At 38.5% G+C, this 18,469-nt stretch overlaps 1 protein-coding gene across 2 annotated transcripts in view; it reads right to left on the minus strand.

The window, feature by feature from the left end:
• Window positions 1-18,469, minus strand: part of DLGAP1 (DLG associated protein 1) — a 788,387-nt gene that overhangs the window by 673,362 nt on the left and 96,556 nt on the right. For both annotated transcript variants that reach the window (XM_027526317.1, XM_027526318.1), the window contains exon 2: window positions 908-1,053. The gene's annotated coding sequence lies outside the window, so the exon portion shown is untranslated. The remainder of the gene's footprint in view (window positions 1-907; window positions 1,054-18,469) is intronic.

Here is an 18,469-nt window from a genome sequence, read left to right on the forward strand (position 1 = left end):
CACGAAAATGTCTATTTCATTCTCAGAGGTACTGACTCACCTTGAATCTCGGATACCTGAGATGCAGAGTAAGTCATATACTTAAGAAGGAAAACATTTCAAAAACCTTTATTTCTCAACATCCATCCACCCAAGATAACCTCATGTCATGACCAAAACACCTATTTCATCCCTTCTTTTCTGCCCATATGCCAGAAAAAACTGGACCATCTTTCTAAGTGATGCAAAGTCATCTTGCTCTTCTCTTCATCTCCCCAAACAATCCCAGCAGGAACTATTCTAACACTGCTACTCGATTAGATTTTACCACCTTTTCCCAGCCTCAATTCTGTTTCAATGATTAACCCCAAATGGATTGACCGGCAATTTCGTACATTGGAACAGAAAGTTTTAACCTTTAAGAAGAAGGTATGCAGAAGTAAAGTTACATGCACTACTAGTACAGGTAAGGAAAGCTCACAGTCAGGGCAGGATTTGCATAAAGATAATCATATTCGGTACATTTTTATCACAACCAGTTTCCAAGAGATAGCCTCTCCAGTTTCGTTACTGATTTTATAGCAGTAGAAACAGCATAGTTTGTAGCAATTACAGGTTTCATAAAATCAAACTGCAGTTATATTTTAAAAGAAGAATGCTTGTCATGAAATTCCCCTTGCAATAATGTTAACACATTATACTTTACATTAAGTAATAAAAAATATCTCCAAACATATCAGCACACGTTTATCTAATAAATATAGCAATCAATATACCAAAGTCTTTTTACAGTAGCCTATTTTTTCCCTCTGCCACGGCTCTATTTAGTTACTGTAACTTTCTGACTGATACCAAGGCAGAAATATTTCAGAAGAGGTCATGACATCAAAAATCATCCTCAAGAGGAAGTAAATATTTAAACATTCACCTTGTCTTAGTGAGACAAGCAGTGTCTGGTGTGCAGCAACCCCATGAATCTGAAATTGAACTGGATGCTTGCTGATCCTTTGGAGAAAGTGTCCCCGGAACAGGTGTGAGTGGTTCCTGCAGAAGGTGCTCAAGAGCACCATTCACCTGCAACGCAAGAAATGCAATCTGTTAACCGAGTTTCCAACATTATTTATACACATGAATAGCAGCCTTACTCTCCTCTTTACACTCACAGCTCAGAGGCAGGCTCATTTAGACATCAAGAGCACGGTCTCCAGGTCAGAGGAACAAACTTCATGTCACAGCCCAGCCACCCATGCTATCTTTTCGAGAAGCTATATGTGCCCTCCACAGAGGGCTACGGAAAGAATCATGAATACAAATAAAATGCTTTTAACAGTGATCCATGAAGAGTGGGTATTTTATTCCTTCTTTTTTTTTTCCTATTCTTGGTTACAAGTTAGGAAGATTATCGTCCATTTACTGAGCACATAATATAAAGCACTGGGTTGGTGCTTTATAGAAATGACCTCACTTCATCCTCAGAATAGACGTTACTCCTTTTATTTTACAAATAAGGAGACTGAGACTTGGGGAATTAGCAATTTGCTGAAGTTAGACAACAAAGTAGTAGCACTGGCACTTAAACCAGGTCTGATGCTCTTCAACATTCCTGTTGCATCTGAATGCTTTCATATTGGGGGGCTGCCTGTCACAGTTTGATGTTCTCCACAGAAAAGCAGGCAATATGGCAAGTTTAACTATATAATATAAAATGCTATTTTTATAAACGTATCTCAAATTTACTAAGTTTTAGGAGACAGAGTGATTCAGAAACAAATTAGTAAGTTTCAGCACATGAAACAAACATATTAAAACAACATCCAAAGAAATTTCTCTCCCTCTCTATCATGAAGGATCTGATTCATGGTGTAATTTACCATCATGAAAAGATAAAAGGCAACTTTTTCAAATTGCTTACAGTCAAATTTACAGAACAAAGATGACTGTGTACTAAAGTCAAATTGATAAAAATTATGTTTTCATTGTAAAATTAGTATCTTCATTACAGATCTGCAGAGAATAAAATATAGTTAATACAAATATTTATAAAAATATTTAACTACATCATCATCAGATCAGATCAGTCGCTCAGTAGTGTCCGACTCTTTGCGACCCCATGAATCGCAGCATGCCAGGCCTCCCTGTCCATCACCAACTCCTGGAGTTTACTCAGACTCACGTCCATCGAGTCAGTGATGCCACCCAGCCATCTCATCCTCTGCCGTCCTCTTCTCCTCTTGCCCCCAATCCCTCCCAGCATCAGAGTCTTTCCAATGAGTCAACTCTTCGCATGAAGTGGCCAAAGTACTGGAGTTTGAGCTTTAGCATCATTCCTTCCAAAGAAATCCCAGGGCTGATCTCCTTCAGAATGGACTGGTTGATCTCCTTGCAGTCCAAGGGACTCTCAAGAGTCTTCTCCAACACCACAGTTCAAAAGCATCAATTCTTTGGCGCTCAGCCTTCTTCACAGTCCAGCTCTCACATCCATACATGACCACTGGAAAAACCACAGCCTTGACTAGACGGACCTTTGTTGGCAAAGTAATGTCTCTGCTTTTGAATATGCTATCTAGGTTGGTCATAACTTTCCTTCCAAGGATTAAGCGTCTTTTAATTTCATGGCTGCAGTCACCACCTGCAGTGATTTTGGAGCCCCGAAAAATAAAGTCTGACACTGTTTCTACTGTTTCCCCATCAATTTCCCATGAAGTGATGGGACCAGATGCCATGATCTTCGTTTTCTGAATGTTGAGCTTTAAGCCAACTTTTTCACTCTCCACTTTCACTTTCATCAAGAGGCTTTTTAGTTCCACTTCAATTTCGGCCATAATCATTGCTAATAATACGGTGCATTTTCTTCTAGACTGTTTTTCTATGGTTTCCTTTTTTTCTAGATATAACAATACCAAATCTTGTTTTCTTAATAGAACATAAACCAAAGTTTTAATAGTTTGTAAATATTTTATATTTACATTTTATATTTTCTGGAGGAGGTCCGGTAGCTCTATTATTTTTCACTTTATTATTAGTATTAGCAAATGCAATCAGATGAAATAAATCAAGAATAATAAGTGGTAAAACTATTTCTACTAGTTGATATGATACCTGGAAAATGCTAAAGAATCAATATAAACAGTACCTCAAATAATAAAAGAATTTGGTAAGGCAACAGAAGATGACAATATTCATAAATTAAGACCTTCCATAGACACTGCATTATAAATAAGTTATATAAGCATAATGAAAAAGATGGGGAACAACAGAACTAACCTAAGTAAACTTCAGAAACAGTGTTCTGATTGCATATGTTAAAGCTGCAGACAAAAAGAACTGTACGCATACTGCACTCTAGTTAAAGATTTGGTTTTTCACAGAGGTATACAATTGCAATTGTGAAACTACTTTATGTACATTTTCAGAGTGAGTTAATAAATACATTGAGGATAATAAACAAAGTTTCTTGGTGTTAAAAACAAGAGCTACTAGAAACAGAAATGGGCTAGAACGAACTCTGATGATGGACTAGAATCAGATACATCAATATGAACTCATGATTATGTGTGTGCGTGTGTATACACACAAATAGATGTAAGACAGATATAGACATGTGTATGTGCACATGTGTGTGTTTGTATATACACAACTATCTCCTATTTCTGTCAGGGGAGAGAAATCCTAGAAGCAATTGTGAAAATTTGTTGAACACACCAAGAACCCAGAACTTGGTTTCCAAGTATTCTTCTTCAATAAGAGGAACCCAAAATCCTGGGAGGAAGGCTGATCTCAGGATCGTGGCAGAGATGAGTGTGACAAGGGAATGGGGCAAGATTAGTCCTCAGGATCCTGTGGGGCCAGAAAGTCAGCACAGTGCTCAAATTGTGATGGCAGGTCAAAAGGAAGCAGGAGCCAGCCTGAAGGTGCTCCTGACGGCCAGATAATCATCATGAACTTTATCTCAAGCAATAACAAATATTCTTGAGTTCATACTCCACGTAAGTGATTGAACAAATAAATAAGGGTGAGATAGCTCACTCTTAGAGTAAAATTCAAATTAATAAATACAGAAGGAATGATGCAAATAGAAAAATCAACCTCTCATAACCACCACCGTAATAACTGTTACAGAGCCATGAGTCAGTGATGGAAGCTAAAATTAGTGGGCAAAGATATATGAGAAAACAGGATACTTGTGTATTTCAAACTGTCTTCCCACAAGAAACTTACGAACTACAAAGGGCAAAAAAATGTAAATTTAGAGTGCAGAAAACTGATAAACTCCACCTCAATTAAGTGATCAAACTTATCACCACTAGGAATAAGGCACATCCACATCGTTTACCTCCTTATATGATTCACTGAGGTCACACCATCACTTCTGGGGTATTCTTGCCAAAAACGAGTAATCTAAATTTCATCATGAAGAAACATCAGACAAATACAAATTGAAAGACATTCCTCAAATTAACTGGCCAGCACTTTTCAGAAATGCCAAGGTCGTAAAGATAGACAAAGTCTAGAGAAGTTCCTCAAGTCAAAGGAGAATAAAGAGATATGACAGCTAATACAATGTGTCATCCTAGATTTGATCCTGAAATAGGAAAAAGACATCTGTGGCACAACTGGAAAAGTTTAAAGAAGCCTTATAAGTGGTACTGATTTTTATAGCTAATATTAATTTCATGATTTTTTAATTGTACTACAGTTACGTAAGATGTCAACATGTAGTGAAGCTGGGTGATAAGTTTATAAGATCTCTATGTCCTACTTTTGCAAACGTTTTGTAACTCAACTTACTTCAAAATGAAAGTTTAAAAACATTTCAAAAGTACTTGGGAAGTAAATAGCAAACTAAATTCAAATAGGTGAAAGAAAAGAATAAAAATGAATATGAAAACAATTGAGTAGAAGCAAGTTTTATAATGGAAAAAAACAACTATGCCAAAAGTTGTTTTTTTAAACTCTTCATAAGACAAAGAAGGAAAATGAAATTGAGCAATACCACATCTCTACAGTAAATAAAAGGGTGTTGGAAATAGCTTTACATTACTAACTTATAAAACAGAACAGCTGGAAAGGACGTGGAGAAAAGGAAACGCTCTTGCACTGTTGGTAGGGATATAAACTGATATAGACACTATGGAGAAGGTCCATCTAATCAAAGCTATGGTTTTTCCAGTGGTCATGTATGGATGTGACAGTTGGGACTGTAAAGAATGCTGAATGCCGAAGAATTGATGTTTTTGAACTGTGGTGTTGGAGAGGACTCTTGAGAGTCCCTTGGACTGCAAGGAGATCCAACCAGTCCACCCTAAAGGAGATCAGTCCTGAATATTCATTGGAAGGACTGATGCTGAAGCTGTAACTCCAATACTTTGGCCACCTGATGAGAAGAACTGACTCATTAGAAAAGACCCTGAGGCTGGGAAAAATTGAAGGTAGGAAAAGAAGGGGACCACAGAGGATGAGATGGCTGAATGGCATCACTGACTCGATGAACATGAGTTTGAGCAAACTTCGGGAGTTGGTGATGGACAGGGAGGCCTGGTGTGCTACAGTCCATGGGGTTGCAAAGAGTCGGACATGACTGAGCGACTGGACTGAAGTGATAGAGAACAGTATGAAGATTTCTTCAGAAAAACTAGGAATAAAACTACCATGTGACCCAGAAATCTCACTACAGAACATATACCCTGAGAAAACGATAACTGAAAAAGACATACGTACCCCAATGTTCACTGAAGCACTATTTACAATAGCTAGGACATGGAAGCAACCTAGATTCTACTGACAGATGAATGGATAAAGAAGATGTGGTACATATATACAATGGAATGTTACTCAGCTATTAAAAGGAACAAACTTGAGTCAGTTCTAGCGAGGTGGATGAACCTAGAGCCTGTTACAGAGATATCATATATTAACGCATATATACGGAAACCAGAAAAATGGTACTGATGAACGTATCTGAAGGGCAGCAATCGAGACTCAGACATAGAGAATGGACTTATGCACAGCCAGGGGCAGGAAAGTGTGGAACTAATTAAGAGAATAACATTAACATAATGTTATTATTATGTTATTATTAAGAGAATAGGTATTATTCATACATTATTGTATGAATAATAGTTAATGGGAAGTTGCTGTAGAACACAGGGAGCTCAATCTGGGCTCTGTGAAAACCTAGAGGAGTGCGATGGGGTGGAAGGTGGGAGGGAGTTTCAAGAAGGAGGGAACATATATGTATCCTTATGGCTGATTTATGCTGATATTTGGCAGAAACCAATGCAACACCGTAAAGCAATTATCCTCCAATTAAAATAAATTTTAAAAATAAAAAACAGAACAAAGTCAAGAACTCACCACATATATGGCTGTCTCATTTATGACAAAGATGCCATCCCATTCAGTATGGAAAACAACGAGTCAAGTTTTCCAATAAGTAGCACTTGATTGAAAATGAAAAAAAGGACTACTTCTCCCACACTATATCCAAAATGGAAAAAATAATTCCAAGTAGACTGTAGACTAACATGAGAGGTAAAACAAGACAGCTTCTAGAAAAATGGCTAAAATTACAAAACCAAGTGTTGAAAATGATATAAAGGAAGTGGAATTCTTATATGACTGGTCCACGTGTAAACTGGACAGAAGAATCATCATAGCTGTTTTATTCATAAAAGCCAAAACTTAGCCTCAAAGCAAATGTCTATCAACAATAGAATCAGTTAATAAATTGCACCAGTTATAAAATTGACTGCTCTTTAGCCATAAAGAACAAACAACTGTTGCCTACTGCAAAGAGCAACCAGACATACTACATAGTTAAAAAAATTCAAAAGAACACAGTTTATCATTCCAATGACATAAACTCAAGAAACCGATGACACTAATTTATAGTAAAAAAAAAAATGCATTATATTGATTACTTCTGGAAGGTATTCAGAAATGCAGCAAGGGAGTTCTTTGAGCTGGTGATAATATTCTGTGTCTTCCTATCAGTAGGGGTTATACAGGTGTAGTAACACCTTGTGCCGGGAGCCAGGAGCCGGTGAGCTCATGAGGAAGGAGGCTCAGCATATGCAAAGGCGGGATCGAGCCTCAGGAGTCCGCCCGGATATTCTCGAGCATCTATCCCCCAAAAAACCAGAGTCTGCCTACTTTATTGCTTTGTGCTCTCACCTCTGACTTTACTGGGGGCTGTCCCCCACCACCATCTCGCTCTGTCAAAGAGCTAACTTACAGCTCCAATTAATAAAGTTCCTGGGCAACTAGGAGTGTTTAAATCCAAACCCCTCAGATGGCTCTCTAACTCGCCTGACAAGTTTACCCGGACTCCTACAGCTATGCATACGATTGTTTACAGTCTCCCAGCCTCCAGAGGCATGGGAAGCTTAAGATATTCAAATAGCTTAGAGCCTCTCAGAGAATTAGAAACTGTCAGAATAAGACTAGTAAAGGATTTCATTGATGAGCCAATGCTTGTTGCCAAGTTTTCACATCCCCTGAATTGTATCCTTGAATATGTATTAATTAATAGTTGGTATGTAGAAAAAATAAGTAGTGGCCTTGGTGTTAGTAAATTTAGACGCTTAAGGTAATAAATTCTTTCCTTTGTTGTAAACCCATTACACATCCGCCCTATAGGAATGCAATTTTATCTTCGGAAGATGGCGCCAAACCTTAAAATAATTACTCTTAGAGAAAATAAGTCTTTGTTGATAAGTCCTTGTCAAGAGTCATAAAATGTTAGTAGGCCTTCTGGCCAGAAGATGATGTAAATCACCTAAACCATTTGTATACGATAAATTTGCAGGAAAGAAACCCTGGTTTTTGATAAGGATCAAAAACTGCTGACTTTGCATCCCCTATTATCCTCTATGTGTAACTTAGGGTATAAAAACCCCTGTTGAAAATAAAGCTATGGGCCTTGCTCACCAGCGCTTGGTCTCCCCATGTCATTCTTTTCACATTCTGGCTGAAGTCTCCATCTGCAGCGCGGAACCCACCACGCTTACTAATTATGCCTGGGCTTCTAAGACCCACTCGAGAAAGTGTCTAGGGTGAGGCACCTTCTGCTATTCGAGAGGGCGCCTGCGGCCTACATAAGTGGTGCAAACTTCTTGTCTTGAAGTTTTATTGGTCTCCTGCATAAACCAAGCTACTCAGCCTCTTTTCTCCACTGAATTTTCCTACTGAGCTATCCTCATTCTATTATTTTTTATATCTCTAATTAGCATATAAATAGTCGCCTAGGCCGTCTCTCCTTTGAATACCCTGGATCAGCCGGGGCTGGACCCCGGCAACCTTGTATTCATTAAGCTGTTCATTTTAACATTCATGTACATGCATGTGTCATATTGTATGTAAGTAATTAATCAGTAAAAATTAAAATTTTTTTTTCTTGAATGAATCCTCTTGTCTTCATTTTCATAGTTTAAATATTTTACCTATCAGACAGAGTTTTCCAAGGGATGCAATTAAAATTGGGTATTAATTTCTGAGAATCCATTTCTCCATCATATAACAGAAAAAAGGAAAAGAATGGTTTTTATTGTCCAGCTCCTTTGCTGAAATGGATGCTTAGCTCTCTTCATTACTCTTAAGAGTGAGAAAAGATATTATCCTTTCTCTTATAGTAAATGCTGACTATTCCATCCATTCAAAGTGTTTATTTCTTTTCCAAAAAATTAAGGGAAATGTTATTGGATACTCAACAGTTCAGTACTCTGGGATGTCTTAGAAAAAATATGTGTACCAAATCTGATTGTTTAGGAAAAAGACAAACTTAAAATGAGGCATAATAAAATAATGCATTATATTTTTTCTAAATAAATACTTCCAGCTATATAAAGCTACGAATGCAAAACATATTTAAATTCTCCTTAACATTAAAAAATGTAATCACATTTTCCCTCAATAATTGTGAAATTTCTAGAATTTTCCATTTCCACCAACTCAATCAACTAACATTTATTTGAAATCTTTTTGAACTGTAGTCCTCCATGATTTTTTCCTCTGAAAGTTATACTTTAAAAAAAGTGAATAATAAACAGTCCTTTTCCTTTTGGATTTCACATTCTGTCCCAGAAGACAAAATACTACAATATTTCTAAAGCCACACTTGACATAGGAAAAGTAGGGACTAGTCACAGAGGTACTGACATCTAGCAAGAGCATATAAAATGCTCAAGGTCTCCATCAGCCTCTATACTCACAGGTCCTATAATACAGTGTCTTGAGCATGGCCAGGTACCAATGTATTTTTTTTTCTAAATTCCATAAAGGAAACACAAAAAGAAAAAGTTCAGTTACAAGCAATATCTTCTGTGAAGAGAAAAAACTGGGAAACACATACACAGTCAATTATAAAAAGCAAAATAATACAATAAATTCAATCTGGCAGCTGGGATATGTTTCCATTATCTAGAAATTTTACTTATTTATCACCCTTCTGTTCAACACAATTGCCAGGTAAGTGAGGCAATTACTAAAATGTCATTGCCAGACCCAGGAACAAAAAAGGAACTGTCACAGGACCATTTCAGTTCAGGTCAGTCACTGTCAGGTCCAACTCTTTGCGACCCATGGACTGCAGCAGGCCAGGCTTCTATGTCTGTCACCAACTCCTGGAGCTTGCTCAAATTCATGTCCATCAAGTTGGTGATGCCATCCAACCATCTCATCCTCTGTCGTGCCCTTTCCCTCTTGCTTTCAGTCTTTCCCAGCATCGGGGTCTTTTCTAATGAGTCAGTTCTTCACATCAGGTAGCCAAAGTATTGGAGCTTCAGCTTCAGTCCTTCCAATGAATATTCAGTTGATTTCCTTTAGGATTGACTGGTTTGATCTCCTTGTAGTCCAAGAGACTCTCAAGAGTCTTCTCCAACACCACAGTTCAAAAGCATCAACTCTTCAGTGCTCAGCCTTCTTTATGGTCCAACTCTCGCATCCATACATGAGTACTGGAAAAACCATAGCTTTGACTAGATGGACCTCTGTCAGCAAAGTAACGTATCTGCTTTTTAATATGCTGTCCAGGTTGGTCATAGGTTTTCTTCCAAGGAGCAAGCGTCTTTTAATTTCATGGCTGCAGTCACCATCTGCAGTGATTTTGGAGCCCAAGAAAATAAAGCCTCTCACTGTTTCCATTGTTTCCCCATTTATTTGCCACGAAGTGACGGGACCAGATGCCATGATCTTATTAGTGCTTTGAATGTTGAGTTTTAAGCCAGCTTTTTCACTCTCCTCTTTCACTTTCATCAAGAGGCTCTTAGTTCCTCTTTGCTTTCTGCCGTGAGGATGGTGTCATTTACATCTGAGGTTATTGATATTTCTCCTGGCAATCTTGATTCCAGATCTCGCGTGATGTACTCTGCATATAAGTTAAATAAATAGGGTGACAATCTACAGCCTTGATGTACTCCTTTCCCGATTTGGAAACAGTCTGTTGTTCCATTTCTGGTTCTGTTGTTTCTTGTCTTGCATACAGATTTCTCAGGAGGCAGGTTAGGTGGTCTGGTATTCCCATATCTTTAAGAATTTTCCAGTTTGTTGCGATCCACACAGTCAAAGGCTTTAGCATAGTCAATGAAGAAGAAGTAGATGTTTTTCTGGAATTATCTTGCTTTTTCTACAACCCAGTGGATGTTGACAATTTTCTTTTTGGTTCCTCTGCCTTTTCTAAATCCATCTTAAACATAGGACCATTTTCTTATTTCCCCTAGAACTTTGATAGAGTTTCATAATATATAAATATTTTGGTCCATTATATTTCAATAGTCCTCTTTTGACTTTTGATCTATTCTTTTCATATGGAGAAGGAAATGGCAACCCACTCCAGTATCCTTGCCTGGAAAATTCCAGAGACAGGGGAGCCTGACGGGCTACAATCCATGGGGGTCTCAAAGAGTCGGACACCACTGAGCAACTAACATTTTTGCTTTTCTACTCTTTTCACACAATAGAGTTTCTCAGTTTCTCTGAATTCAATTCTTCCTAAGCCATTACCAATGTTTCAATTTGCAGGCTGGATCTAATTACTGAAGCATTTATCAGAACCCAGGTAGCAACGTGTTATTACCTTACTAATTAATGCTCCCCAGGAGACTCTGGAATGAATATAGGCCACTCTGCAAAAATAATGACCACTGAAATCATAGCCCTAACACACCATAAGGCTGCACATCTCAATACAGTCCATTTCATTAGGACTCTAGTAAAAGATGAAGAGGTTAACCCCAGAAACCTGCAGAGCAGCATAAACATGATATGGGCTTGTGGCTAAACCTTAGCACACAGTCCCCAGTTCTGCCTTTATGATTCTGATAGTGATGCAAACGCCACAGAAAGGAATATTAAAGAAGAATTACATAATCCTCTCTCCACCAATTGTTAGCTTGTTTGCTGTAGATTTAAACACTGCCACGGGCTTCTAGTGGTTGGCAGCTCACACTGCGGAAAATGTCACTGGCTTTTGCTATTCTACTAGCTGTGCTCCACAGAGCAGAAAATTAAGCCTGACATATTTGGGGGAGGAGTTTTCTGGTTTGTAAGAACTTATAAAAATAGCCATACTTATTTATTCCAGGGTCACATTTTTAAGTTCTTGGTCGTGCTGAAATAAACAATTTTAATACACGTGCTAAGTTCTTAGTTCCTTCCCTAAGGCAAACAGATTTTCATTTCTAACTTTAAAAGAAACACACACACAGTAAAAGAAAATATTTTTGTATCTATAGCATATGAAAATTTTAAAAAACTATCTAAAACCATACATTTCTGCTTCAGTTTATTCTCCTTCTGAATAAAGTCTAAGTATTATAACTAGTCATTTATCAAAATATTAGCATTTCATGATGAATAACTTAGATTTGATGCACAAATATGATAGAATCCTGAATTTCCATCATACTTAAATTTACTTTGTTTCACACATTATTTGAATCATGCTACAATGTAAGACTAATGATCCCTCTTTAGCTGGAGGTTTGTTTTTGCATATTTGAAACATTTAGATGTGTTTTTTTCCTTCTGTTATAGGTGACATGTAGTTCTACCATAGGAATCACACAGGCTGCCTGACCAAACTTAATTTACAAATGTGGAATAAAACTATGAGTTACTGAAATGAGTCATAGAGTAAGATCCTCATTGAAGAAAAATACAGTAGTGTTTCTGGAAAAGTTTCTGGAAAAACGCGGACTAAATCATTCAGAGGCATCTGTCAACTTCATCAAAACAAGGACACACCTTCCTGCTGCTGCTGCTGCTGCTAAGTTGCTTCAGTCGTGTCTGACTCTTAGTGACCCGATGGACTGCAGCCTACCAGGCCCCTCCATCCATGGGATTTTCCAGGCAACAGTACTGGAGTGGGATGCCATTGCCTTCTCCACACACCTCCCTATCTCTTGCCAAATTTCTTTCTTCCCCAACTTTGTTCTTTCATGCAACCTCAAAGAAAGGAACTGTATCGGGCATCAAGATTCTATCTATAATAGGGACAAACCTGACTCCACATTGGATCTGTTTCTTTTACTTTAACCTTTGTATTCTATTACTCTTTAAGTAATAGGGAGCTCAAATCTAGTGCTCTGTGACAACCTAGAGGGGTGGGATGGGGTGGGAGGGATGTACAAGAGCGAGGGGACACACACATATATATGGTTGATTCACATTGGTATTTGGCAGAAACTGGCACAAAATTGTAAAGCAATTATCCTCCAATCAAAAAAAAAAAAAAATGTGGCCTAATAGCTTGAAATATTCAAGATAGCCCATTCTCAAGACTCTCACCTTTAAAGGTATAACACTTTTCCATTCTTGAAGAGACAAAAAGTTGCAGAATAGAGAACAACATGTGCCTGGCTGGAGGTTTACAGGCACATCATGACCTAACCTAGGAGGGCAGTGGCAAGAACACAGGATTCCAGCACCAAGAAGTTTGCAACAACCAACACCACCTTCTCCCTCTCTTAGCCTTTAAAAATGCTTTGCTGAAATCCTTCAAGGAGTTTGGGGTTTGGGGTGTGAGCCACCCATCTCCTTGTATGGCCTTGCAACAAACCTTTCTTTGCCCCCAACCTTGGTGTTTCAGTGTCTGGCCTCACTGTGTACTGGGCACACACATGCATTTGGTAACGTATCTGTCACATGACAGGTCCATTTTATTCTACGTGACAAGAATTACAGCCTTTGGAGAAAAAAGCTCCCAAAGTTCTGTCTTTCCCCAGCTCCTCATTTTTGTGCAAAGCCAGCAGTCTCACAGCACTGCTTTCTCTCACCGTGGCTTGGAAAGACATCTCTGTCTTTTTAAAGTTCTATTGATCACGCTAATGACATTTACTCAGCACCTGCTGAGCAAAAGTCACAGATCCACCTGCTCTAAGGACACAGAAACACACAGGCCATGGCATGGCTTTCCTTCAACAAAGATGAATGTCCTCTGATTGCTGTTTTATAAAGTAGCCCTGGATGCCTGACATGGTCCTAGCAGCCAAGAAATCTCTCATCCACTTACCCACACCTGTCATCTTGTCTTTCCCATCTTGCTTGCTTGCATGTTTGCTCCATTGTGTTAGACTCTTTGTGACCCCATGGACTGTAGCCCACTAGGCTCTTCTGTCCATGGAATTTTCCAGAGAAGAATACTGGAGTGGGTTGCCATCTCCAGGGAATCTTCCCAAGGGGAGAATCTCCGGGGGATCCAGGAGATCAAACCCACATCTCTTCCATCTCCTGCACTAGCAGGTGGATTCTTGACCACTGAACCAGCTGGTAAGCCCTGTCTTTCCCATAAGTATTTCCATTCAAGTTAAGAAAAGCCAGCATTCCCTCCACGAACCACCACCATTCAAGCTGTACATGCTCTTTTCTTCAAATAGACACTGATGACAGTATTTTGCAGGAAATGTCTAAGCCTTAATTCTTATGTGATTTAATGCTTCTTCATCGATGATTCTCGGAGTGTGACTCCCCACCACCTTTGCATGAGTGATTGCAAATCCCTAGAGAAAAGAGATAGATTTTTGACTTTTTGAGCCCTCAACACAATTAAACACTAACGTCCTCTGTGATTATGAGGACGATCAACCCAGAATTACAGGTGCTCCTTTACTCACTCCAAAGCGTCTTCCAAGCAGAAACACAGGCCAAAAGGCTATCTATGAAGTCCAGGGACCAAAGACAAGAAAGCAAGCATCTGGGTAACAATTCTGGTTCTTAGAAAACACCCCTGTTTTAAATGAGGTCAAGGATTTACTGCATTTAAAATACAAACTGACACACGCTGAAGCTCTCTGGTTTTTACTACCTTCAGAACCCTGGGCTGCTTATCTCCTATTTTGTTACAATTGCTTTATATTGTCTTGTTCTTTCTTTTTCTCTTTCTGGGTTCTGAGGTATGCCCTGGATCAGTGAAATCTTGCCCTGAACATAGGGCAGCAAGTCACAGGTTGTGTCCATCACCTTTCTCTAGCTGACATGTTTTAAATGACCTGAAGTGTCTACATCTGTTCTCTTATGTCATTATAAGAAGCACCAAAAGGGAGCCCCACAACAAGCCAAACAAGCCCAGCCCAGCCTCCTCCGGGTCCTCAGGAGGCAGCAACCAACACTAGCAAGGTCCGTGTCTCCCATCACAAGACCATCCCTGCTCATTGTAAAAGGCTTTCTGTGGCCTTTGGCTCTTTGGTTGTTTTTTGTATGATGAGCAAATCTAGCTTAAAGAAAGCATTATTTTCAGACTGAGAAGTATTCTATGTCTTAAAAATGTAAAAATCTTGAAACTGTATATGTATAGTATACTTTATTTATACAGACACATCACAGAGATACTACAGGTCTGCTTCTAGGTCATTACAATAAGGCAAATAATCCAACAGAGCAAGTCACACACACTTTTTGGTTTCCTGGTGTGTATGAAAGTTACATTTATACTACATTGTAGAGTATGAAGCATGCAACAACACTGTGCCTAGCAAAACAATGTACATGTCCAATTAAAAATACTTTATTGCTAAAAAATGCTAACCACCATCTGAACCTTCAGCAAGTTATAAATCTTTTTTGCAACATCAGAGATCACTGATCACAGATCATAACAAATATAACAACAATTAAAAGGTCTGAAATTGTGTGAGACAAAATGTGGCACAGAGACACAAAGTGAGCAAACCAAGAGAAAAGCAATAAAACCGGGATGTGGGGGCAGAATCTGAGGTCTCTGTATTATCTAAAATGTCCAGTTTTCAGCAAGAGACTTGAGACATGCAGAGAACAGGAAATTGTGAACTGTAGCCAGGAAAAGGGCTTCCCTGGTGCCTCAGCTGATGAAGAATCTGCCTGTAATGCTGGAGCCCCCGGAACAATTCCTGGGAAGGGAAGTTCCCCTGGAAAAGGGATAGGCTACCCACTCCAGTATTCTTGGGCTTCCCTGGTTTCTCACATGGTGAAGAATCTGCCTGCAATGTGGGAGATCTGGGTTTGATCCCTGAGTTGGGAAGAACCCCTGGAAGAGGGCATGGCAACCTACTGCAGTATTCCTGCCTGGAGAATCCCCATGGACAGAGGAGCCTGGCAGGTTACAGCCCCTGGGTTCGCAGTTGGACATGACTGAGTGACTAAGCAGCAGCAGCAGTCAGGAACAGGGCAGAAAACAGAAACTGAGTGAGTCTAGAGGTAGAATTTAGAAGAAGAGACTGCAAAGTAGCTCTTACAAATATATTCAAGGAACTAAAGAAGCCAAATTAAAAGAATTAAAGTATGATGACAATGAGATTTTTAACTAGAGAATATAAGAAAAATTGTAAAGAAAATGAAAAGTTGTAGAGTAAAAAAAACAAGTAACTGCAACAAAAAGTCACAAAGGATTCAAAAGCATGTCTGAGGTGGCATACAAAAGAAAAAACTTTAACAGAGGATCAATAGAAATGGTACAATATTAAAAACAGAAAGAAAAGAATGGGGAATGAACAGAGACCTAAAGCCTACCAACAAGAACACTAACAGATGTGCAAATCAGGGTCCCAGAAGGAGATGAGAGAGAAAAAGAAACAGACTATTTTTGAAGAAATAATGGCCAATAAATTCCCAAACTTGATGACAAACTTAATCCACAAAAAGCCTAAACGTTTCCAACAAACAAAAAGAGCTACAGCTAGGAACATCATGGACAAATGGCTGAAATGCCAACATAAAGATAAAATCTTGAAAGACACAAGAAAAAAGAAATGACTTATCACAGAGAGCTCAGGAGAAGGATGACGTATTTAGAATGTTGGGGATAAAAAAGTCAACTGAAAATCTTATATCCAGTAGGATTTCCCTTCAGACATGAAGATGTAGAAAAAATATTCACAGATAAGCAAGGGCTGAGATAACTCACTGTTAGCAGACCTGCCCTAGAAGAAATTCTAAAGAAAGTCTTTTGGCTGAAAGGAAATTACACCAGATGGTAACTTAAGTCCACAAGAAGAAATATAGTGCCAGAAAAGATAAATATATAGGATAATATATAAAAACTGTGTAAATATATTTTTTCTTCAACTAACAGTAAAGCTAACAGTATAAAATAAGTAATGCACATCTCTATTGTTGGATTTATAAGAGATGTAAAAATACGACAGTAGTAACACAAGGATATGGAAAGAAATGTAGCCATACTGCACCAAAGTTTTCCTCTTAAAAAACTAGAAACAGAACAGCAATCTAAACCCAAAGCAAGCAGATTCCATTACTTAGAGAAGTTTAGAAAAGGGAAATTTACAGAGACAGAAAGCAGCTTAGTGGCTGCCTGGGGTATAAATGCAGGAACAAGAATTGCCTGCAAACAGCCTAAAGGGTCATTCTGATGTGATACAAAATAGCCTAAAACTGGATCAGAATGATGACTGTGTAACTCTATCAGTTCAGTTCAGTCGCTCAGTCGTGTCCAACTCTGCGACCCCATGAATCGCAGCATGCCAGGCCTCCCTGTCCATCACCAACTCCCAGAGTTCACTCAGACTCATGTCCATCAAGTCAGTGACGCCATCCAGCCATCTCATCCTGTCGTCCCCTTCTCTTCCTGCCCCCAGTCCCTCCCAGCATCAGAGTCTTTTCCATTGAGTCAATTCTTTGCATGAGGTGGCCAAAGTACTGGAGTTTCAGCTTTAGCATCATTCCTCCCAAAGAAATCCCAGGGCTGATCTCCTTCAGAATGGACTGGTTGGATCTCCTTGCAGTCCAAGGGACTCTCAAGAGTCTTCTCCAACACCACAGTTCAAAAGCATCAATTCTTTGGTGCTCAGCTTTCTTCACAGTCCAACTCTCACATCTATACATGACTAATGGAAAAATCATAGCCTTGACTAGACGAACCTTTGTTGGCAAAGTAATGTCTCTGCTTTTCAATATACTATCTAGGTTGGTCATAACTTTCCTTCCAAGGAGTAAGCGTCTTTTAATTTCATGGCTGCAATCACCATCTGCAGTGATTTTGGAGCCCAGAAAAATAAAGTCTGACACTGTTTCCAGTTTCTCCATCTATTTCCCATGAAGTGATGGGACCAGATGCCATGATCTTCGTTTTCTGAATGTTGAGCTTTAAGCCAACTTTTTCACTCTCCTCTTTCACTTTCATCAAGAGGCTTTTGAGTTCCTCTTCACTTTCTGCCATAAGGGTGGTGTCATCTGCATATCTGAGGTTATTGATATTTCTCCCAGCAATCTTGATTCCAGCTTGTGCTTCTTCCAGCCCAGCATTTCTCATGATGTATTCTGCATATAACTCTATAGGGGCACTTTAAAATCTCAGCCAAAATTAATGAATTTAATTGTATGCAATGTATACCTCAATAAAGCTATTAAAATATAAATTATTTGATTGGTAGTGGAAAAATATGCATGAGAATTGCACAAATAAATGAAAATCTGTGTTCCTAAACTGAAGTATCATAGGCAGAGACTTAAAAATAAAGAAATTCACTTGATCCTTTCTTTACAATTTTATAGTCAATAAAATATCATCTAGTTTTATCCATTAGAAATGAAATACTTAAACTATTTGCCTGTTGTCTTTTGTCTTAACTATTGAAAGATTTTTTTTAATGTCAGTATAAATACATCTTGACTTTCCTCTTAAGCAAGATACTCTGTTTTTTTCAAGTAGAAAAACATTAAGATTGCAACAAATTTTGACAATTTTGGCCAAAAATCTATAAACATCTAGATATTGCCAAATGATGCAAATATATATATTCTGCAATAAAATGCCTTGTGATCTGGATTCTACTGAGCAAATTTCCAATATAAAATAACCTAAGTCATCCTGAAGCCTGAAAACAGACTATCTAGATCCCAAATAATCATCTCTTAAGATAGTTTTAGTTGTAAATAAATCTATGTTAAATCAAGCTATCAAAAATGGAAAAATCTGAACCATTATAAGGAATATGGGGAAGTTGAATTTTTCTTGGAAAATTGGAGTTCTGAGAAAACAAAATCTGATTTCGTTAATATAAAA

The sequence above is a fragment of the Bos indicus x Bos taurus genome, chromosome 24 (genome assembly GCF_003369695.1).
Source record: "Bos indicus x Bos taurus breed Angus x Brahman F1 hybrid chromosome 24, Bos_hybrid_MaternalHap_v2.0, whole genome shotgun sequence".
Taxonomy (NCBI): Eukaryota; Metazoa; Chordata; class Mammalia; order Artiodactyla; family Bovidae; genus Bos; species Bos indicus x Bos taurus.